General features: G+C 45.3%; 1 protein-coding gene across 1 annotated transcript in view; it reads right to left on the reverse strand.

The window, feature by feature from the left end:
- plxnb2b (plexin b2b) overlaps positions 1-18582 on the reverse strand; it is a 121855-nt gene extending 103273 nt beyond the window's left edge. Inside the window, exon 1 of the mRNA XM_041938161.1 lies at positions 18208-18582. The gene's annotated coding sequence lies outside the window, so the exon portion shown is untranslated. The remainder of the gene's footprint in view (positions 1-18207) is intronic.
- Between the last annotated feature and the right edge of the window lie 5699 nt (positions 18583-24281).

Here is a 24281-nt window from a genome sequence, read left to right on the forward strand (position 1 = left end):
GACACTTCAGACAGTGCATAATTCATCTGAAAAGGTAGCGGGCAAAAAGGGAAAAAAAATGAGAAAGCGCTGCTTTATCATAAGTGTATGCACTTTCCAAAACAGGGAAGTGAGTTTTGTTGAAGTACCCCTGTGGTAAAGGTGCACTTCAGGTGAATGTGCGCATCTAGTGGAGGATGCAGCCGCACAAGCCTCCCAAAGTTAAGTTCAGGATGCACAAACACAGTCCCACCCTGGGGGCTTTGGAACAATAAAGAGAAATGCGTGGCCCTGTGGTCATTTGTGGCATGCTGGCAGTGGGCAGACACAGATAAGAGTTTGGATCGGTGGAGGCTGACACGCTGTGATTATCTCCCGCTGCTGGAATTGACCGTCCATCAATCCAGACGGCCAGGAGGACCGGGGCCGGCAGACTCAATTGTTGCCTGAGACGAGATTTTTATGATTCAATGACCTCGAAAAAAAATGAGAAAAATGTGTCAAGTGCTTCAAATGTGTTGTACTAACGCACTCGTGCATTGCAATTCAGATTCACAAATACTCAGGAAGATCCGGAAAAGCGCTACGGTCTGAGGTACAATCACTAGCACATATGTTCTCACACCATGTCTTAACACACACAGCTACACTCAGACTACCACCTGACTTTCCAGGACTCCCTCTCAAGTCCCAGTCTGCCTTCCTGGCTCTCTCACCACCTTCCCCCTCACCTCCTGCTGCGCGTTCTGGACCTGAAACACAGTCCATGCACGGGAGAGAGCCACAGGAGAGATGGTGGAAGGGAAGGAGCGAGGAAAGAGAGAGGGAGAGAGTGTGTCAAGAATCACATTCTTTCTGCTGAGCGCCATCTGGAAGTGGAAAGGTAGATAAACAATGACGTGAGCCGCATCCCATCTCCGTCCTAAAGCCTGCACAGACACACACGCTCGGCACAATGCACGAGCGCCATCGCCACCGATCCTGCGCAGCGCGCCAAGCATTGTCAGGGATTGGGTCTTATCAATCGTTGGCCAGATACTGAGCAGAAGCGTGAGGCAAACAAAGGGAAGGGGAGAGAACAAAAATGGAGGGGAGCTGCAGGCGACAATGAGAAACACAAATGAGATGATGGCTGGGAGCCACCCGTCCACACGGCCCAGACTGACTCTATTTAATCTGGTCAAGTCTTCCTCAAAATCAAAGCAATCTCCTCTAGTGAGCTGACACAGGAAGGAATGAGACAGCCAATCCCACCCAAAAAGGAAGTTGCTGTGGAATTGAATGAGGGGATGTGGGGCTACGCAGCATTGTGCTAGGCATGCAGACTATTACAGATGAGGAACTCTGCTTTATTTAAAAAAGACCATTTGCATTCACTCAGCTTGCAAGAGGAGCTTGGGGGCAACGTTAGCTGCTGCTCCTGCTGCTTTTGAATTCCTCACTATCTTTTTTTTAGGCCCTTCTGGCATGCAATATATCACAGTAGTAGTAGAAATCTTTATTATCCCTTATGGGGAAATTGTCCTTGTAGTAAGTCAGAGATAATAACAAAAACAATATCCATACAATACAAAAGCACAGAAGCTAAACTGATGAAGAGCAACAGCTGGAGCAACAGCCGGAGGGATGCTCCCTGAGGATGCTACGCCTCTTGGGGCCACCCTGTCCTGTGCTAAGCTAGACCTGAGTAAGACTCGAGTGAGACATGCAAAGGCCACAGTGGGGGTGACACAAAGGAAGAGGGACAAAACGAAGAGACTTTGACAGCTTTCCCTTGGGCTGCAAGAGGAGCTGCACCTGTATGCACCTCGGCTCTGCTCAGTTTAGTTTCCGTCTCTTCAGACTCCCCGCCCACTCACACACACACACACACACACACACACACACACACACACACACACACACACACACACACACACACACACAGCAGACTCCTCGGCTCTGCTGGCACTGGCGGAACAACAGGAGGGAGGGATCAGGTGGCTCGGGCAAGCAGACGGAAAGAGAGGGGCTGGGGAGGGGGTTGACAAATGAGTCTCGTCAGGTAACATTCACAGATGTGAAAGGATGGAGGCGAACAAGAGGGAGAAGATAGGTTAAGGGAGGGGAGGGTGTCTGTCAACTCATATTGGTTCATCAGCGAAAATCTCCTGCCCTGATTACAAACCACTGCAGTCAGGAGAAGGGAGGACAGAGACACTTTGAAGGAGGAGGCATTTGGAGTGGGTCTGTTTGCTCCCGAGGACCGCTTACTGATTCTGGTTGAGGACACAACGAAATATAGCCCCCGTCTCGCTGCCTGGGACACTTCTCACTACGATGGCTCTGATCAAAATGAGCAGAAGGCGGGGGGGAGCCCTGGAAGCATTGAAGGGCCTGGAAATTTGGGTCAGACACATGACATATTAATATAATGACTGACGAAAAAAAAAGTGAGAAGAGAGGAAAAGGGGAGGAAATGAAAGGAGAGGACTGTGAGGGAGCCAAGATATGCACAGCAGAGAGGATTTGTGTTTCAACATGCCCCAGCATGCAGGGGGAAAGAACCAGGAGCGTCTTCGCAACCAGCTTCACAAAATAAAAAGAGCATTATCACTTTAAAGTGATTTTGGCCAAATGAATGCACGATACTTCAGCTGCATTCAGACCTTGATAAATGCCCACTGCCTAGCCTGTTATTAAACACCAGAGAGACTGGTGGGTCCCCGTGCCAGGCAAAACTAATTAAAGCCAGGCAGATGTGTCTGGACAGTGGTGTACCACACACATAATGTTGCACACTTGTTCACCTGCACACACGCTTTCACACACACACACGCACAACCTCTAAATGGGCTGTTAACCATGTCCACGGTGCAATCAGTGCCAGCTGACGAGCCGTCACCGCGCTAACTAGACCAGGTGATCGCAAAACGACAGCGTCTCAGCTTCAGTTTCTAACTCCGGTGTGCTTGACTTTGGAAACTTTCTGTCAGCCAGCGGCCAGAGAGAGAAAAACGCCTTTCCCCCCGGCTCCTTATTATCCTTGCAAAACCAGGCAACACGTTTCTTTTCTGTATTCCCTACCTTCCCTGCTGCAGGTGATGATGAGAGTTTGAGCTAACAGCAACCAATTAATCTTTCATGGTGCACGTGTTCTTGCTTTTGTTGCGTCTGCTACGTGAAATTGTATGAGACTGCAGCTGTACAATAGAGCGCTGGTGACACTTTCATCCTCCTCTTCTTCCTCCTCCACCTCCTCTCCACTTTTCATTCTCATACTTTGTGAGCAAACAGCTGGGCTTTTTTTTTCCTTTTTCTTTTTTTTTCGCAAAAGCTATCATTACAGCAGCCTACAGGCATGAGAGCTGCACTCCAAATCGCTGATGGAAGCCTTGCTAGCAGAGTCAGAGCTAGAGATAAGATTGCATTGGGGATATGAGTACAGGGGCACGATGAAGGCTATTAGGTGATAAACACACAGAACCACACAACCGTACACACATATGAGTGTGCAACCGCATGACATGAAACAATACAAGCACCAGTGCTTCATCTTCATTTAGGCTGTCAGACTCATCCTCTTGTAATCACATGATCTTAGGTCACATACACACACACCAGCAGCTCTCTCACCGTCTCTCAAAGACCTATACACACAGTAGTGACTAATCACCCATCTGGAGCAGCCGTTCCCAGGTCAGGATGACAAAGCGCCCATGCCCACAAATATAGGCTAATGCCCTTCTCAACGAAAGGCTTAGGCTGCATTACAGTGAAACAGACAGGTCTAGAGAGAGGGTGGGGGAGGTGAGGGGGGTGGCTTATGACCTGGCTCAGACAAGCATGGACAGGGGAGGAAGCAAGTGACATCACAGATAAGGGTGATGCACTTAGGCTAGATGCTGGTGGCTACGTGGAGCTGACAAGTCTGTACGTGCACTTGATTTCAATAGCAGTTCCCCGAGTCAAGGGCACCGAGAGGGCAGAGCCAAAACAGTAGGAAAAGCCATTTCAATGTGACTAGGCTAGTTTGTCAAGTGAAAAATCCGGTGTGGCTTACCCACAGGGCTCTGCTGAACCCCTCTTGTCACTAAATACTAGCGTGTTAGCAGTGGCAGGCGCTAGCCACCCCCCTCTCAGAGCAGCCCATGGGGTAGGGCTTATCCTCCAAATGCCTCAACCACTGCGGAAAACCGTTCCCTATCAGAAGCCGGCTGCTTGTTGGCATGATCCAGGTAAGTCTCCTAGTTGTGAGCGGGGCCTGATGCAACCAGAGTCAGGTTCAGAATGTGGGATAAGGTTGGATCAGAGCCAGGAGCCATTAGCGAGCAGTGTGTCTGACACAACGGGCAGAACACGACATTTTCAAAGGCGTAGAAGGACTTGAGCGGAGCCGTGGTGAAGAGTGCTAGGCAGCTGTTTCATTCAGGCCCTCTGATAACAACCCCTTGTCCAGATTGGCTACTGCAAACAGGGCAGGGGACCGCAAGGCAGCACGAATACAAATCACTTCTTCGATAGTCTACACTGAGCTAAGCAAAAGCTAGTGCACCGGCATTCTCTCATTCATTTCTTAGCTGATCAAACCTCTTGCGGTTCAATGGGAGCAGCTGCAAAGACTTTTAATGTACCGGCGTGCATTTAGATTAATGTGCATCCTTACAAAAGAGCACATGACAGTATGGTTAATAAGCAGAAAACACTTTAGCTATCAGAAGGAGCCAGCAGTATGAACAGACAGAGATCTAGCTAATGGCCCTAGCCATATCATTTACCGTACAGCCTGACGCAGGATCACACACTGTCTCCAAAGACAGGGAAGAAGGGACACTTTCATTACTCATGAGATAACATCCTAAGAATACTTTCCAGGGGATGAGACTGTGCTTTCAAACCCTACTATGAATAAGCAAACAACCGGCGCATCAATTATGAGTGTGGGAAATTAAATCTCAGGGTTATTTAATTCTCTTTTTCCACGTAGTGTTTGGATTTAACTACCAGACAAAGCTTGTGAGAAGTGTCACTTACTGATGGAGGCACATGCGCTTAACCTCAACGGCACAAGCCTTTTATTGCATTTTGGGCTTTGCAAAAAACATCTCTGCAAAGTGACTCATTTCAATTAAGAATCCGTGGAACAAGAAAGGCGATTTAAAATTGCGTTGGGAAACCATCTGCCTGTGAGTGGTGCTTGATCTTAACAATCAGTCACAGATTCGAGTGGACTGTGCTCTGCCGGCCCACCTATCACACACTGACCAATACAATCACCAAAAACAACAAGCCTTTGCATCTGTGACTGTGTCTCAGTCCCATTAAAAACCCATCACACCCAGTATCGCCACGCTACGCTTAGTGCGCACAAAACCCATTGCTATAATTGGCTCCACTGCACCCTTTACCCACTCTGGACGGGCCAACCGGCAAATGCAAACAACTCTGCAGTAACTGGAAGAGAACCAAAGCCCTGGTCATGTCTCAGTGACAATCAAGCGTGACAAATTATTTCCAAACATGGGGAAGAAGGGAAAACAAGAGGACTGTTTCAATCAGACACGAAAGAAAGAAGGGGTGAAAATAGAAAAGAGATGAGGTGAAACAAAACATTGTTCACTGTCCGCTACGGGAGGCTAAGGGTGATGCAAGCGTGACTGTGGGCTCATGGCACACCTCCAGAAGACAACGCACACTCCATCGCCCCACACAAACAGACTGAAAGGTGTGGTCGTGAAGCCGATCTGTTGTTTCACGGCGACCGCAGCGAGGGCCACAACCATGTCATTACCTCAGCCGGCAAAGAGGAGGAACCCCAGAGCCTGGTATTCTGAGAGTTGTGGGGGAGAAAGGAGGGTGTTATATCTGACAATGAGAGAAAGATAAACGGAAAGCACGGAAAAGACTGTGAATGTGTACTAAAATGTGACTGAATGAAGTGTGCGACTGTGTGCCATCAAGGTTCAGCTGTAGTTTGAGCGAGCGCCGTGGAGATGTTTGTCATACCAGAGCAAGGAGCGTGTCTGGACTGGGATGAGACTGAGAGAAAATGCTAGCGATACCCTGAGGCTCCCTGAACGAAAACACACTGCACTCTCTCTTCAACAGAACACACTCCACGACTGACTCCCAAACTCATGATTTGAGCTTAAGGCCACTCATTAATATAAAAAGAAATCGCAAATGAGAGCGGAGGGCAGGAGGGGAAGTTATTTATGAGGAAAAAAGTGTGATTTATAAGCAAAAAGTAACTAATTATCAGCAGCAAAAGACAATAGAAACTCACAATCAGTCATAATTGTTTCTTGGTGTGACATGAATGCAGATAAAGGAAAACTATAATTGATATTCTGAACTGACTTTTGTTAATTAAAGCACTGATTATTCTGCTAAACAGACTTCGACAACCAGAGGCGCAGCACTGCCCTTTAGAAAAGGCACTTGCACAGCGTTAAACTGAATTCCTTTGAGGCCTATGTTTTTGGCAGCGCGCTGCTGTCCGGGGATCAGGACGTTCAATGATATGTAAACAAACAACACAAAAAACGGGAGAGAGGTTTGCATACGACACAATCCCCAAACCAAGCACTTTTATTTGCTTTCTCCAATAAATGTCAAGCTTTATTAATTGACTGAGCCTGAGAGGGACAGAGACTGGGAACGGGAAGAGAGGCAGTGGGAGCCATGAAGCAGTGTGTGTGGACTATTGTGAAGTCACCCCTCTCTGCTCTCGGGGGAAATTGATGCCAAAACCTTACACCAACATACAAAAAACAAAACAAAACAAAACATGAACTCTGACAAATTCTGTATAGCAACAAAAAAATAAGCCTCAAAAACGATCTAAATCCTCATGTAGAAGTTTGGAGAAAAAAAAGTGCCCTGTAATTACTACAGAATATCTGTGGACTGAAGGGTTTGTGGATTAGAAAGGTTGGACACTGAACAAAAGGGGACCTTGGCTTACTGAGAGTCGGGTCTGGGCATATAGGGGAGGCAGCTGAGGACAGCACACTAAATGGAAGTGACAGTCAGCAGATACGCGCCGGTCCCCTCCACCCACAATCGCTCCCGCCACCTCTTCCTTTGGCGGGCCAGGAAAGAAAAAAAAAAGAAAAGCATACCCTTTCTCCTCATCTACAGATTACATACAATGCACCCTAACATGCTGGGAGAGAGGAAGGGGCGGTGAGGGGTGGAGTGGGGGGAAGAGAATAGACAGGGAGTGCTGCCAGGGCCTACTTTTAGATAGCGTGGTTATCAGCGAGGAGAGGAGAGCGAGAGAGAAACAAAGAGGAAGTTTACTGCCGTTGTTTTATCTGGAAGGGCATTAAACTGAGAGGCACACAGGGGACTAGACGGTTAGAGTAAAGAGAAAGAGCATTCAGACGAAAGGAAGAAACCGTCCAAAGTCACTCAACCTTCAGCAGCGTCCTGTCTCTCTAACGCACACTCACACATATACACTTTGCCCTTGGCTGAAAGTCATCCCTGGTTCATGGTCGCTGGCTTTGATAGGAGTCCGGGCCCTGGAACGAGTTGCTAACGACCCAGAAAGCTGCTTGTCGGGCTATTGGTGGAGCCTGATGTGCAGCGAGAGAGGCTGTCACTGGGATGGAAACTGAATGTGGCCTTTGATAAAACACTCAAAGAGGGATAAAAACAGAACTGGAAGTAGGCAGCCCATTAGGCAGTGATAGAAAGTAGGGGGAATAAAGAGGGCCAGACGATGGGGACTAGGGGTAAGTCCGTGCTCCTGCGTGATGTCCTTGACCCTGTCGGATGGGGCTGAGGCCTGCGGTGAGAAAGAGTGTTGGGCACACGGCCCACCAGGTGTGCGCCGGAGAGGGATGAGAGGCACGTCTAGGAGGCGACCCCCCCCCCCCCGCCCGCCGCCACCGCCGCCGCCAAACACAGCACCCAGGCAGCCCGCTGGAGCCTACTAATCAGAGAACTTCGCCGCTGACCTCTCCACAGGCTCTATACCTTTTAATGAGATCCATGCCTTTGATTCGTCGAGCCGCCTGGAGGGAGAGACAGATCATGCATAAGCTCAGACACACACACACACACACGCACACACACAAACACATCCACTTTGCCAGCTCTAGACGGACACTTTCCCGTCCACACACACTGCTGCGGACACAAAGACATGAGGCTTGTACCCAGTTGAAATAATGAACGCGCTGTAATCCACAATGGCCGCGGGCCCTCATGCGTGCACACACATGCACACCAGAGGTGGACACACGAAGACGGACCAGAACAAGCGCTGCCTGAGAACTAACTACGGCGAACTAATCAGCACACGCAAGGACACACAGACCCACACAGACATAATCTGAGCCCAGCTCAAGGACACAACACCCACCTTGTTAAGAGAAGGCCGTGGGAGGTGCAGGTGAGATTGGATCCAGACATGCTTGCTCACAGATAGAATTGAATTATTGATCAGCCAACAGATTGTGTTATGAGGAATTCATGGATCCACGCAGGGGCTGTCCAGTCCCCTTAGGCTGGAAGACAGACTGTGTGTGGACTCACTGTATACATTTGTGCACCTGTGTGCATGTGTGTGCCGGAGAAGCCGGGGGGCAGGTTGCACTGGTCAAGTCCGAATTATTTCCTGTGGGCGGAGTGGGCAGCGTGCGCTCGCACTTACACAAGACAGAGCAAACAGTGAATCGATCAAGCCGGCTGGGGTGATGCATACAGAAGGAAGGCTTCACCCTCGCTGCGCTGAGAGAGCTTTAACTGCTCACACACTGAGTGGCTTTTTCATTGGCACTCAAACAGCACAATCCTCAGCTCTTAATACCACCAATGGTAAGAGAGGAAATGGGATTTTTATGTATCTGAGCTCCTAGGGTGGTCTGCTGCAGCTAATAATGCACTGAAATACAGGGCCCTGCTTGGCTTGGGTACTAACGTCAACATCAGCCAACATGAGGTGCATGCCATTAGACAAAGGTAGGACTGTAAGCACACCTTACACCCAGAAACCTTTTAGCACTTCCTCAATGGTGAGCCGTCATGTAAGCAACTGGACAGCAAGACAGAATGTTTTTATTGCACCACATCAGTTTTTCCTCGGTTTAACCTAGTTCTTCAGAAAAATCAATGTGCAGTCATGTCATGCTGCTCTATGCCTGAACTTTACACAACAAGGACACATCACCATTACCAGCTTCTCAAATGCTACCTTACTGATAAGATACAACAGTCACAGCTTTAATTAAGGTCAGGCCTAGCAAAGATCCTGTGGATCACAACACTGCAGACGTAGAACCACAGTCCCAATCCAGTCTAATCAGATTTTCCATTCAGAAGTTTATCACTTGGAATTACACCATATTTAATAATCTCTCTGTCTTTTAGTAATCAGGATTTCTTTCGTTAATATCCTACGTGCAGAACAGATGTGTGGTTTTAGCGAGCTGCTCAAGTAGGACAATTTCTTTTTTCAAGTCAGAAGGTGGAGAGACACATTAGAACTCAGCGGGAGCAAGTTAATTTTTTCCATTACCCAAAGAGGAGACCAGCTCCATATGACTAATTAAACGACAGACACAGAGGAATGCGTGATGACATCCTGACGGCAGACAAAAACAGGGACTGGAAGTGAAGCAGAACAGATCCTGGTTAAAAATAAAAACACAGGGCTCGGGGAGGAGGAGGAGGGTCGACATGTCAGTGGAAGCGCGTTGTAGATCTCAACAGGGAGGACTACAGAGAGATCTTAATGGAGATACGGAGTGATGGATAAATGGCTGCTCTGGTCTGGTCACTCCACCAGTCGGCATCCAGTCCACCAATAAACAAACGGCAGCACACCGACGTGGCCTCTTACACCCCACTTTGCTTCAATCTGTTATTGGAATGCTGCGCACTTCTCCTACACATCCAATTGAAAGAGGATGAAAGTAGAAAGGGAAAATGTCTCCTGGTGAGACTTGTGTGATTTGGGGATCCAATTTGGCAGCATGTTTTCTGTAAACATTGTAGCTTCAGCTTGTTTTCAGAGAACGCACTAGCAAGCAGGATTAGGCTGTTCGCTGTGTGGGGAGGAAAGAGACATGGTCTTGGTAATAAGGTTCTCTAACCCCAGCAGCAGATCTACTCCGGCTAATGACTGTAATTAAAGAGCCCAGCTTCACGGAGGGATCAATGACGTGGGATCGGCCCAGACAGGACGTAGAATAGACACGGCTACAGCAGAAGGAAGCGACCACAGGGCTGGGTTTAAAAACTTACAGGCTGAACAAATGGGAGGCTGAGTGGTAGGCTACCATGTGTTATGAGGGCCTGTAAATATTTAGGCATTCTTACAGGGGCATGTGGCTGCGACTCTGATGTCATTTCTCCTAGGCCTATCATTTGGTTTAGTTAAAGGCTGAAAAGCCAGTGTGGAACAACTGTAAACACGGATCTGTGAAAAGGGAAATACTGAGTGTCACAGGACAAAAATAAAGTGTGCAAGAAGCTCAAGTTTTCTGCATGACCGTCACATGGCTGACCAACTGTATACAGATTAGGAAAGAGAAGGGAGGTGGTAGAAAAATGCAGATACTATGTCTACAAGATTTGCAGATACCAGCATAAAATATCCAACAACTTCCTTTTTTTTTGCTGAAGAAGTTAAGAAGGGGAAACCAAAACTGGGAAGCTTTGAGGCTGCCCAGATGAGTCAGTGAGGAATAATGCATGTCATCACGGCTGCGTGAATAGGAGAGTGGGGCTGGGGGGCAAGCGCAGACGCCCAAGACATAGAGCTATGATGACACCTCCACAGATCTGCATTTCATAAGACAGCTCTGAGCCCCAGGCACATTTCAGGCACCAGGATTAATATCCACGTAGACTACAGACACACTGAGTAAGAAAGACAAAGAATAAAAGTTGGGGGAAAAAAAATTCAACAGAGGTAAAAAAAAAAAAAAAAAAAGAAAGTTATTGAGCATATGAGACTGAATAAAGAGAGGCTGATAAAGGGAAACAGAAAGTATGTTCAGGGATGGACATGTTAGCATAAACAGGAAGTTCTAAACACAGCAGTGGGTACTGCTCCAGCACAAAGATGGTTGGCTGATCAGGCATAGCTCACATTCCTGCAGATCAGGCCCAAGCCAGAGAGGTGTATACCGCTGCCTTTAGTCCGCCACAGTGTCCCAACTCTACAAGGTTAATGCCAAGGTAAAGGCCTGACTCATACCAATGCCCTACATCAGTCCGCTCTCCAAAAAAGACTGCAACAAAATGTGACAAGGCTCACCTCCGGTCTGCATCATCTTCACTGTTTTTATCATATTTGGTGTTTATTTCTATTTCTGCTGTTTTATTGCAGATCACAGATTTTTGTGCTTGTGTTCTCCTGCTGAAATCTTTAGCCGCTGTATGGAGCAGCTAATTCCCCCATGGGGATCAATAAAAAAAAAAACCTCAACTTATCTTAAAACATCACTGCTGCCTTAGAAAATCCCACCTCAGCCATTAGCAACTACAAATTTTAGTGACCAGTGGTCACTGCAAAATGTCAGTCTCTAAGGTTAAGGCAGTATCTTTGGCAGTATTATTACTGACGCCTAGACTACTGGCACAGTAAAACGGTCTGCCAGTTTACAGATGAGAAGCAACAGAGCCAGTGGCATTTAACTAGATTCTCAGTAACTTTAACAATTGCTGTATGAAGAGATTTTAATAGGTCCCTCTTGGATCATAGGCTACTGAAAGGCCACGAAACCCACCTCATTTAACAGAGACATGGACATGATCCTGACAAAGAAACGATCTCATTTTCATAATACCATTTCAATATGAACTGCGATAAAGGCAGACAACCTTGCCTATACACTGCATTATCTCAGCTTGATAATAAAGACTGCAAATTGAGATCTGGACAGTGTAGAGTAAGTACAGACACATATGAAGTGCCTGTGTTTGTGTAACGTGCAGCTGAGAATGAGAAACATTTTAAAGACAGTTATTCATGCTCAAAAAACACCTGTTTGGAACATTCAACAGGTAAACAGGCTCATTGGTAACAGGTGATAGTATCACGATTGGGTATGAAAGGGGCATCCTGGAAAGGCTCAGTCGTTCACGAGTAAGGATGGAGCGAAGTTCACCACTTTGTGAACACATGATTGGATAAAGGATGTTACTACATGGGCTCAGGAACACTTTGTAAAACTGTTGTCAGTAAACATGGTTCATTTGCAAGTGATTGCTTTCTGTTTTACACAGTGCCCCTCCTTTTTTGGAATCGGGAAAACAAACTGGTGTGGAAGGTCCATGAGGAGGATGTGTGCTCGAGGGTGCAGCAGAGGCTAAGCCCTCAGTGTGAAGCTTCTATTCTATCATGCAGCAGTGAAGAGCCTCCTATGCTACGGTATCGCTGCATGGCTTCGGCAACCTGACGGTACAGTCAAAGGCCCAGATCACCTGACTTATGCAGACAGCCATGAAAATCATTGGAGTCGGTCAGCATCACAATCCTCAGGCTATTTCTCAACAAACCATAAATCAGACAGACCCAAAAAAATTAATCTCAGACCCATCTCCTGTCCTCCACCCCCAGTGTCAGTTCCTCCCCTCTGGCGAACGGTACAGGCTTCCCCCTGAGCAGGCACCACCGTTTCTAACATTCCTTTGTCCCCCTGTCACTTAAAGCCTTTAACACCACCGAGGCTGCTGAAATATGTGGATGCCGTAGCTGTCCTTCCTGTCGTTGATCACTATTATATATTGTACCATGTGTCCACTTTTCCTGTCGTAGCTTGGCCTGTGCAATTGATAGATGAATGCGTTGCTGTTACTGTTGCTTTGCTGTGAGTCTATACTGCAAACGTCCAAGGCAAATTTCCCACTGGGTCATTAAAGTCATCTTATCTAATCTCATTATAGTCATTCAGTATGAGGTTTCACTTTAAAAGACATAATGACCAAAAGCAACTGAGTCACAAAAGAGACGAGCAAGCTTCACACTGATAAGCACAGTCATCTTTCAATCATAAAAAAAACTTCCAATATTGATTGAAACAGACAACCAAGAGACAGACACCCAACCCCCAGCAGCGCTGCCATCCCAATGTCCACTTCCAGCTGCCAACAGATTGCAGCAGATGCCACAGATAATAAGGACAGCATATGTTTCCTCAAGATCTAATGTTGCTATTTCTATTTTAGAGCACATTCTGCCTCAAGACTGCATGTTACTGCTTTTAAACGTTCTTAAACTTAATCATGAGGGGTTTTTTAATGATAAATCCAGTGATCGAATTCAAAATGTAAATGCAAAATAAACATCTAAATTGACATTTTCCAAAAATCAATCTAAAAGTGGTGCGAATGCAACACGGCTGGTATGTATTCATAGGATTTGAGATTCAACACCACTTAAACTTTTAAATCTCAACTCAGATACCTGGCTGGTCATCTATAATTTCCCTGTTTTAAATAAGAAAAATGTATAGATACAGAACATAAGAAGCAATTGCTTGCAATATGCAAATTCTAGCGGTTAACATTTCTATTTTAATATTTTTCCAATTCGTTGTCTGTGCCAACAAAGGGAGCATGGCTGGTTGAGACACAATGAAGCATATGTGTATTTTTTTAAAGTACCATCTATTTATAATAACGCTGTTAGAGTCATACTCTGCAAGTGAGTTACTTCCTTGATCCATGAGGCTAATTCATCTCTCTTATACTGTAACACTTGCATGGTTCATCCCTCTTTGTCTTCCTCAGTTTGCCACATTATCTTCCCCCTATGCTATCTCAGGTTGGTGTGACCTTCATCTCCAGCTGCCGCCAGCGCACTGACCCTTCATGCATCTGTCACCCACCAGTCCTGGCTGAGGCTCACATTTAGTGCTTCATAATTAATCGCCCAGTGTGCATGCAAAAAATAAAAAAGAAGAGTGCCAATAACTTGACGGCAACTATCATATTAACATAAACCAGCTGGACGTCATATTAGCTGCAAAGCAGAGGTGATAATTAAAAATGATCTTGGCAGGAGTAAATTGGTCAGTTTGAGGATTAACTGTGAAATGACTCACATGGATAAAAATGAATTGCACCCTCTGGTGCCTTAGTTAGGATTAAATGGCACTCAATGTGGAGCAAGTCTGAGCGAGGAACAAAAAGTACAGTGAAAATGCATTACAGGTGGAATAAGTGGCTCTACACAGTTTCCATTATTCCTGTAAGCCTAAGTCCATTTCAAATTTAAATCTCTCTGAGAAAGATATATCAGCAAGCTGCCAAATCCTGCACGGGCACCCTCAATTTGCACAGAAATGAAGCGCCGACTCATCTTCGATATGTCAAAGTCTGAAAGATCTGAGAGTCGTCTTTTCATCATAAAGCAAGGGAGCTGGACTAAACATCACCCGTCACGTTACGCCGTTTGAAGCAGGCGTGAGCAACTTCCCTCTGAAGTGTTTAAATGGATAGCATTTTGATAGCAATGCACGCCAGACTCAATTACCAAAGCAAAAAATAAATTAGCTTCCTGCTCTCTTTTCTCCTGCCAATACAAACCCTGAGAAGAAAGCATCTGATTAAGATTTCCCATGATAGGAATCAAGGTGACCCGTCACTCTCATCGTTGCCGAGAAGTTCTCAGATACCTGCCTCTGTGGTGTCCGACTAAACTGCCTGGCGGGTTGTGAAGTTTTGCCAGTGGCTTGAGTAGGTGAGCTGGTCGACATGCCTCCAGTGAGCAGGTAGCATCAGAAGCCTTTGCCATACTTTGTGTCTGTGTCAGCCTGTCAGTTCAGCTGCCACAGGGAAGTGGGCGAAGGGAGGGAGAATGAGGAAGATGTCTGTATTGTGTATCCATCACTGGTGTTCAGTCCTCAGATATGCAACCTCAAGGCTGCTGACAGCCAACAGCACCCAAAATGCCCTTTCAACAGCAACGAAAATCATATTTTCCTCTGGGCTAACTTTTCAAGTTGAACTTACACATATATATATATATATTTATTTATGATATCTCAGTTCTCGTGCAGAACATTCTGCTCACAACCTTTCTGCTGAGCAATTAAAGCAGCTCCATACCGATGTGAATCATTTATCTCTTTCAGGAGTATGAGCATGTTTACAATATTCATCATGCTCCTCTTACTCACGCTCCAAGCACCGAGAGCGTAGGGAAGAGTCACAGTGGTTAAAGGTAGAGGTGAGGACAGAAGAAAGGCGGTGTGGGCAGCAGTGGGAAAAACCAGCATGAGTTGGCAGCGGCGTAGAGAAGAAGAAAGTCAGCCACGATGGGGTGAGTGCATGGTGTGGTCAGCCATAGACATGGGATTAAAGACAGTGTGGGTTGAGGAAGTGTGAAGGTTGTTTTAGAGGTAAAAGTACACGCTGCTGAGCTGAACTTGACCATACTATCTGGGGCTGAAGTGCTTGGCTTGGAAGCCTGCAGACAGACCAGGTTAAACTCTGGATTGCAGTGAACTTAAAGCTGCTTGATAGTGGTTGGGGGATTCAAAGCGGTGCCGGGCTGCTATCTTCTGCCACACAGCCCATCCTCATAGCCTGCTGCTGGGGGACCAAGAACGAGAGTTAGCACGATCACACCTCATAGGTCTGTCATGCATCAGCTTTGTTATCTCTGATAGCACGCACAAGGGGAGAAGTGTTGTGTGGCAAGGGTGGCGAGGGTTTGGCGTGTGGAGTACAAACAACACCACCATCGGAGCATGAGGGCGAGGTAAAGAAAAGAAAGCCGCTGAGGGGACAGTTTAGGACGAGGCCATGAAGTCCAAGGGTGGCAGCTGTAAAACCCGGCGGAGATACGATCAAAAATCCACCTCAGCATGACGTCCCTTCATCATAGGATAATCCTCAAACATGAAAAGACGAGCCTATCTTCAATCTGAAAGAAATCTCTATTCCCCAGATTTTTCAGCAGTCTAATGCCAAGCTGACACGCCCTTCACGCATCTGCACACACTCCCCTGAAGTCTATGTGTACTTTAGATAAGCTCGGGGAATAAGGTAATGCATGTGGGTCTTTCTCATGTGTGCCACACCTATTTTATAGCCAGCAAGTTTACAAAGTCCATTCTGCAGAAGGGAAATGTTGGTCAAACAGTAGATAGCAGTCAGCATTTTAAAGCAAAAGTAGGTCTAACAGATATTGCAATATGATAATTATTTAAATGGCATCCTGTTTTCAGTGGGGACAAGAAGAAAGGAGATTAACAAGTCATTTAAAATGAGTCACTTGTAATGTACCAATGGCAGACACACTACTCGTGTATCTGTGGTTTTTTGGTGCTGCTTTTCTGTTTGCAGGCTGCAGACAGGAGGCAAGGGATTGCTTGTTGCGTACGAGGATTATGGTTTTATTTTCAAAAATGGAAATGACAGAAGTCAGTAATCCAACGCGAAGGAAACAAAAGAGACGGGGGATGAGTTCAAATGCGTTTGACCTCAAAAATATTGCACCGCTCTACCAAATACAGTGCGCGCTTCCAGGAGACGACATGGTTTACACTATCTGAGAAAACTGTGTAACACTGAAAAGGACAGAGTGAACTTTAGCTCACCCAAAACATGTAGGAGCTTAACAGCTGAGTGCTCACTACCTCCGTTTCTCAGTTGGTCAGAGGCTATTTTACTGGATCCAAAAATACTCAGAGTGGATTTCACCACAGAGTTTCCTTTCCAGAGCCAGCAGCCTTTTACCAAAAAAAAAAAAAAAAGAAAAAAGAAAAGAGGGACTCATGGAAATGCCTGCTTTGTTTGTTATTTTCTCTGTTGCCCTTGTTTTACAGGGTATGAGCTTGCATCCGACTTTTGGGATTGTTTTGCAGAATCCTGGAACACTTGCATGACCGGAATGAGGAATGTCTCCTATTCACTTGCCCTGAAAAGACCATCTATGATGAAGAAGTGTGGCACGCTTGTCTTTTTCACCCTTGCGGGCAGCAGGAGAAAACATTTATCACCACTCTCCTCTGCGCAGATAAGGTGTCTCTATTTATTCAGAGTGGAAGAGATAAACCCTGAATGAAGCACTGTGGGACAGAGACAGAGAAAAAGGAAAGAGAGAGAGATGGTAGAAATAGGGAAAAGACAAGGAAGCAGCTTGGTTTTCAATTGCTTATGTGTGTCCATGTGAGCAGATGGCACCTACTGGAAAACCATCCCTGCTCAGTCAGGAGACTGGAGCGCTGACCCCGTGCTCTAACCCCCGTCCAGCCACCACCAGCAGCCGCCTTTCCTGCCTCCACGTGCTCCCCGCCTGCACTAATCCATTCCCACTATGAGAGCGCTTGTATAATGTTATCTAATAGGAATAATCCCCAGGAGATGGAGCATCCTATGTACAGTAAGTCTGTGCTCAAGGGGCGGAAGATGGCAGGGGCTGCGAATAAAAGGGCGATTTAGAAAGAAAACAGGGAAGTACAGTGGTCTGGCTGAGGGCCGCGCCAGGGACTGAGAGATACAGCCTGCACAGGAGATTCAACAGGGACATGAATAGTGCTTCTGTCTCCTTGTTCTCCACAAGAGAGACAAGAAAGAGAGGAGTGGGGGGGAAGAGAAAAAACAAACAAGAGGCGACGCTCACTACTACTTCTGTCCTCTCAGCTGTTGATGCACAGCCTACTGTCCAGAGGTGAGGAACACAGCTCCCGTGCCCATTCCTCACTGAAATTGCCTGTGTCCGGGGACAGACGGCTCCTTGTGAGGTGACTGGGCAGATGCTGTGATCCTGAGATGAAATGCATGGTTTATGGAAGTCTGTCTACAATGTCTACAGGGGCTTTTTTCCCCCCTCTCTCTCTCTCCAAACACACAGCTGTTGAGTTTAACAGCAGAACAACTTTGCACCCAAGCATGACTACAGCTAACAAGGCTTTCAATGACACATTTCATGATTCCTGCACAATAAACCCGCTGTACATATCATTTAAGACAGCTACAGTGTTTTCGTGATTATTATGACGCTTTGGCTGCCAATAAAGCATCTTTGTTTGCAGTATATTTTTAGAGCATGAATTACTTCGGAATACCCGGATAAAAACGGACAAATTAAACAGCAACGTGCAGAGAACAGCGGTGTTATGAGAGGCTGGGAACGGTTTACGCTCACATGGCATTTCGACAGGGCGTACGATCAAAACTTGGTGCACCGCTGTTTTAAAATTGATATTATGGTTAAACGCCGACAGAAATAGTCGAAAGCAGACTTTGTCGGGATACGCCAGCTTCCCCGGAACTCACCTTGGAGGAAAAAGAGCGATGAGAGTCAGTCCAGATACCGAAGAACTCCCCCTGCCGAAATAAGAATAGGAATAAAAAAAGAAAAGTCCGTAAGCAAGTTCACATTTTACTCTCCTCACACGTCCTGTGAGGCGCTTCAGAAAGGCACTATTCCGCAGAAAACACGGGCTACTTGGTGGAGCGATTTGTCAATTCCTGTTCAAACGCGACCCGGGCAACTCCTCAACAAAAGAGTCTCTGGTTTCAATATCGGGGACTTTTCTCCACGCCCAGGTGCCGAGTCACATGGTAATTTCCAGGTGTGTGAGTCTCCAGGAGCCGCGGCTCAGTTGGCAGCAACACACCTGTAGGTTCCGCTCACGCGCTCGCCTCGACTGTCATCGCGTTTGAAAAGCGGGATGTTGCACTGAGGGAGGAGAGAAGAGGAGAGGAGAGGGAGGGCGAAGCGCGCACTGGAGGAGAACCGACGCGACCGGGCTCGGGGAGGAATTATTCTCCTCCCTCTCACCGCCGGCAAAGCCACCGTGTGTGTGTGTGTGTGTGAGAGTGTGTGCGTGCGTGCGTGCGCGTGTCCGTGTGTGTGTTTGGAGACAATGAGCGGCAAGCAGCAGAAGAGGCGCCGACGCACCGAAACGCTTCCGCAGGCGGTGGGAGCGGTGCAGCAGCCCCGCTCTGTGGTTCCCGACGTGTGGTCCGAAACCAGCCCGGGTCTGCGGGGGCGGTTCCAGGTCATTCCAGGCAAAATAAGGACTATTCACAAGGGATGTTCTAAAATAAAGATTTTAATTTACGTCCCCGCCCCCGTCAGACTAAACACAGCATGATTCTGCCAAGTCATAGCCAGCCATAACAAAAAAGATGCTTTTTTTTAAAGAAAATTTCTGATAAAATATGTGGATGCAGGCCCATGAAGTAACACGTCTTTTAACTTGTTGATCTGTGATAAGTTAAAAGTTTGGGGAAACTAATTCTGCAGTGTCATGGATAGTTTTGGTTTCGTCCGCATAAGATGCTTGACTCCTCATATCAAAGTTAATTAATTGCCATTTTGCAACACAGTGAAATGTCAGTTGTAGACCCTTCATGCTACACCCATATACAAATATTTAAATTAGAGTAAAATAAAATAATCATAGGAGGAAACACGCTTACATAACAGGAACAATGGCTCTGTTGTAACCCACATTGACTGAAGCAGCTAAATGGAATGCAGCCATCCTGAATTTTGTTATGCACGACTCTGTTTTTCCTACTGTGACATGTCAAAATGTCCTCTGTGAAAAAGACCTACAGATGTTTAGAAATACTGAGATCATTGTTCCAAATTCTCCCCACCAACACCCTGCCCCAACCCACTTAATGTTTGACCCCATAATAGCTTTATTTAGTGGTATTTTTGTCTAAAAATAGACACATTTAATGACACTAGCTGTAAAGAATATCAGAATTTGTGTTTAAAACTCCTACTCAGGTCTGTATACCACTCTCCTTTCCCACAACCGATTCTGAGGACATGACCTCAGAGTCTAGCTTTCACTGAAACTACTCACAACATTGGAAAAATGGCAGTTGAAAATAGCCTACAGCATGTGTCTGTTCAGAAACAATCCAGTGTTTACTCAGGATAATCAACAGACATCACTGTGGACGGCTTTGCCAGGCGTTGCTTTTGGAAGGTAACAGTTCTCGGTGACTGTTGACAGAGAGGTCTGTCAGTTCTCCAGAGAAAGACACATCACTGTAGAGTTTTTCAAATGTCATTTCTTGATCCTTTGAGCATCAGCGACGAATTTCCAGTCACATTCATTGTATTGGGGTGACAGCAGAAGCGTTGGCAGCAGCAAATAAAACTCAGACGCATCACAGCTCTTTTTGTCTTTGGTGATCTGGCCCTTTAAGGTTGATTAATTGTGACGTGAACTAGTACCACTATGATCATTCTTACTTTACTTTTATGTTCTAGTGTTTGTGCTGTTATGATGATCTGCATTATAATGTGAATCATATTGTTGTTTTCCTGCACTTTTCAAATCAGCTTTCACTTTAAAGTGTGTAATTATCTAAAAGCCCACCTAGGGACAATAATTGTAAATTAGCCCTCAGTATAATTCCACATACAACGCATCTGATGTTCACTGTAATACCGCTGTCAAATATACAGCTAAATAAAAAATAAATAAACTATTGGTATTTCATGCAAATGAGCTCAGATTAGTGCAGAGAGGGAATGTGGGGGCATTGCTTGGTTTAAAAATATGTCAAGAGCAACCACTCCTCATTTATTTATGTTTCACTGAGCCCCACTTGGCTATGTCCTCACAAGAGCTGTATTACTAGTCATTATAACATATTGTCGGTGTGCCCGCTGAACCTTGGCTGCTGAATTGTTAATCACAAGAACTATAATTTTGAAGCACTTTAGTCAAACTAAGTTTGAGAAAGTGCAGCGATCTTTCATTGCCGTGTGAATATGTAATAGTCTTTGAATCAGCCCTATGTTGAGGTCTTTTTTTAGTGATAAATTCACTGATTTGTGACACATTCATGCAGCCAAGGGGCTAGAAGTTGCTTTGATTTCAGATATGGGCCATATGTATGCAAGTACTACTCAAGCTTGATTGGCTGTATCGTCACCCAAGAGGTTGTATGAATAGCTTATTTTTTGCCTTAGAGCCTAATATGGTATAACACTGCAATTTGGCACATTGAGTTTTGTGACTCTGTGTCATGCCTTGTTGTGTGGCTGGGTGTCAGTTTTGTGAGTGATTTATGGGCATGCAAATGAGGCTGTCTGTTTGGGGAGATGTGCTGCCTTTGCCCAGTGGGCCCCAGAGTGAAGACTGGAGACTGCGTGGGTGTGAGTCAGTCCCTAACTGCTGACACAGGCACAGAGCTGGCAGAGATTCACAGAGTAAGATGGGGAGATGGCCTTCACAGGTCCTCACATTGACTGATGAGATCAAGGAGAAACTAGGCCAAGCCAGACAAGTGTCAGGCAAACAGACACCCAGAGATAGAGCGAGGGAGACAAACACTTCCCAATCACAAATAGAGCCGGGAGAGTGGAAAGTGGCGGGATGGAGGCGGGTTGTTTTGGGTCCAAGTTCAATATGTCCAAACCAGTTTGTCTAAAAAGTAATGAGCCTACTGAGTCTTGGAATAGCCCAGGGGATGTCGGTAGCCAGAAAAGGCAAAGTCAAAGCTCTCTAAATTCACTAAAGTGGAATAGAAGTTCACTTTGTTCTACTGAATAGCCTGACTGTGATGACATTTTGATCAATGTGCCTATACCTTCCTGCAGCTTGCCTTTATGTTGCTTGAATAGTGATGATCTGTTATCTTGCTGGTGTCAAACAGTACCATTTGTCATACAGTGTCCCTTAGCTGGTCCAGGCTGTAAAATGTTTGACTATCAACACATTATACAACCTAATTTATGACACAGCATTTCAGTTGTCCACAATGATGTAGTGGTCATATCAGACTCAAGGTTCATAGTTCAGAGTCTGTTTGCAATGTGGATAGACTGCCCTCTGTTGGTGGCAGCTTGTACTGTTTCATCAACTAACAACCTCATTAACAAATAAGGGCAGAGAGTTATTCAGCATTTATAAGCACACCCAATAGATTGTCTAGAACTCGCTATAACATAGATGTACACAGCTGTTAGGACATTTTAAGTGTTTATTAATGTACAATATTTACTAACAAGTATAACTTTGCCATTGAAGACCCATTGTTTATATTACTACAGCTGTGTTTTACTGAATTGTCATTAATTATCAGTTTACACACCAGCCTTTATTAATGGCTGCCAACAGGAGGAGTTGTAGTTGTTGACAAATTGACTAATAAACACTTAGATTTTCTGACACCTGCATTATAGTGAGCTATGAACTATTTATTCAATAGCTAAATGCTTAATAGGGCTACTTCACAGAAAGTGCTGCCAACAGGATTAACTGTTAGTTACATATTTTATATCAACCTTTACTGTGTCTACAGTGTCTGAACAACAAATGCACAAAATACACAAATACATTAAAGACAATCCAATGCAACACAACAAACTACAATTAGCAAATAGGCAACATAACACCTCACCGATTATATATTATTATATATTAAGACTAGTATTTATTGCAGTAGTTCCTATATATTATATTGCACTAAAACTGCATCCACTTTGTGTCGCTCTTGCTGTTTGACCCTGATCCCATACATGTGCATTGGATTTAGTTGATATTTTTTTTCATAGTAGCATGGTAACAGATACTGTGCAATAATTGTTATGTGTGTTGTGCAATGGGAATTGAGGCATAACCTTTTTCTGGATTGTCTTTTTGTGATTACAGTTAAGAGTTGCATTTTCACACATGCAATTTTCAGTTAATGATAATAATACACGTTCCAACATAATCAGGAATCGTGTGCAATAAAGGTAAATAGCTATCGAGTGAATGCATCATTAACAAGTTAATTAGGACATTGCACTGAAGCATATCTTAGCATCGTCAATAAGACATCCCCAGTGCTATTGCAAAAGATCATACATTCATATATATTCAAAGAGTTTAGGAATTCTTTTTTGTAAATAATGTACAGCAATTGGAACAGTAGCATCAATGCATTAATTTTTTAGTACATGAGGGCAAAGTCATGACTGGGAATGTTAAATGTGAGTCCCATATGCTATGCATCTAATCATTTGTTCAGTAAAAAAAAAAAGGACATTGTTATATTATTCTGCACATTCTCACAACTGTACCCTATGTTGTGCTTTTGCCATGGCAGCTGTATTGTTCAGTCAGTCTCATTATTTTCACCAGGTGAAGGTTGCCAGATATACTGTAGTGGCAAATCTGAAGATGCAGAGATAACAGATGGAGCAGTTCACAGACACAGGAAACTGTCATGGTGGTGCATGATAAAGGTGTGAAGAAAGACTCAACGGGGAGGCAGAGGAAGGTTATTTAAAGCGTAAGTTACACTTTGATTTGAATGGCTCCCTGACCTAGCTAAGTGGGCCTGCAGCTGTCAATATGACTTATAAGTAATTACAGAGGGAGGGAGGGATGTGTGAGCGACTGCGCTATGGCTATTGTATGCAGGGCTCAGATACTTCGTAAAGGCATGTGCGACAAGGAGACATCAGGTTTGGCATGAAACGGACAGACAGGCTTATGGTGCCATTCTGACTCAGTCTGGGAATAACCACAAACTGGGAATAGCAGGGTGGCAGCAGTGTGTGGGTTGGTGTGAACAGTCTGCAAGCATGTGTATGTGTCTGCATGTGTGTGTCAGAGAACGAAAGAAACAATATTTGAATTAGAGGACTGATGGTTAAAGATGCTGGCTGAGTATATATTACAGATATCTACAATATCTGTACTCTATATTATATATACATATTGTGTGGCATTGAGGAGTGAAACTAAAATACTAATGTAACACTGTGTCTTTGACCTTGAAGTTTAGTGAGAAACTAAAAGGCACCATGAGCGACATTTGTCTTCTCTTATCAGATGTCCCCTTGCACTGGCTGTGCTGTTACTTTACCCAAGAAAAATGTCATTGTTTTCCTCTCTCTGCTCATAACACAATCTAATCACAGTTTGCCCAGCTCATCCTCTATTGTCCAGGTGGCCCCACTCTAAGAGGGAACAGAGGGACTCTCAGCATCAATAAATGTCCTTAACCAGGCTGATGTGATGTAGCCGAGATTACACAATGGCCTGTGCACACCCAACTACGCACATGTGTAGGTCAACGAATGCGCGGACACACACACACACCAGCCTGCATGCACGCACTTTTACACAAAGCGTGCACCATCTCCAGTCCCTATTGAGTGAATAACATCAGTAATTCAAAGAGGTTGTGCATCCTTGACAAAGTCTGTAAAAGTGTGATTATACAGAAAAAGCTGCACTGTGTGGTCTAAGCTGGATCAGCCTAGTTGGCACATACACAGTCTCAGACTTTACTGACAAGCTTACATTTCCCCAAACCAAAACAGTCTTACTGAACCTACTATGAGCTGCTCCACATGCTGTAATATAGGTTAGATTGTG

Source organism: Chelmon rostratus, chromosome 6 (assembly GCF_017976325.1).
Source record: "Chelmon rostratus isolate fCheRos1 chromosome 6, fCheRos1.pri, whole genome shotgun sequence".
NCBI lineage: Eukaryota > Metazoa > Chordata > Actinopteri > Chaetodontiformes > Chaetodontidae > Chelmon > Chelmon rostratus.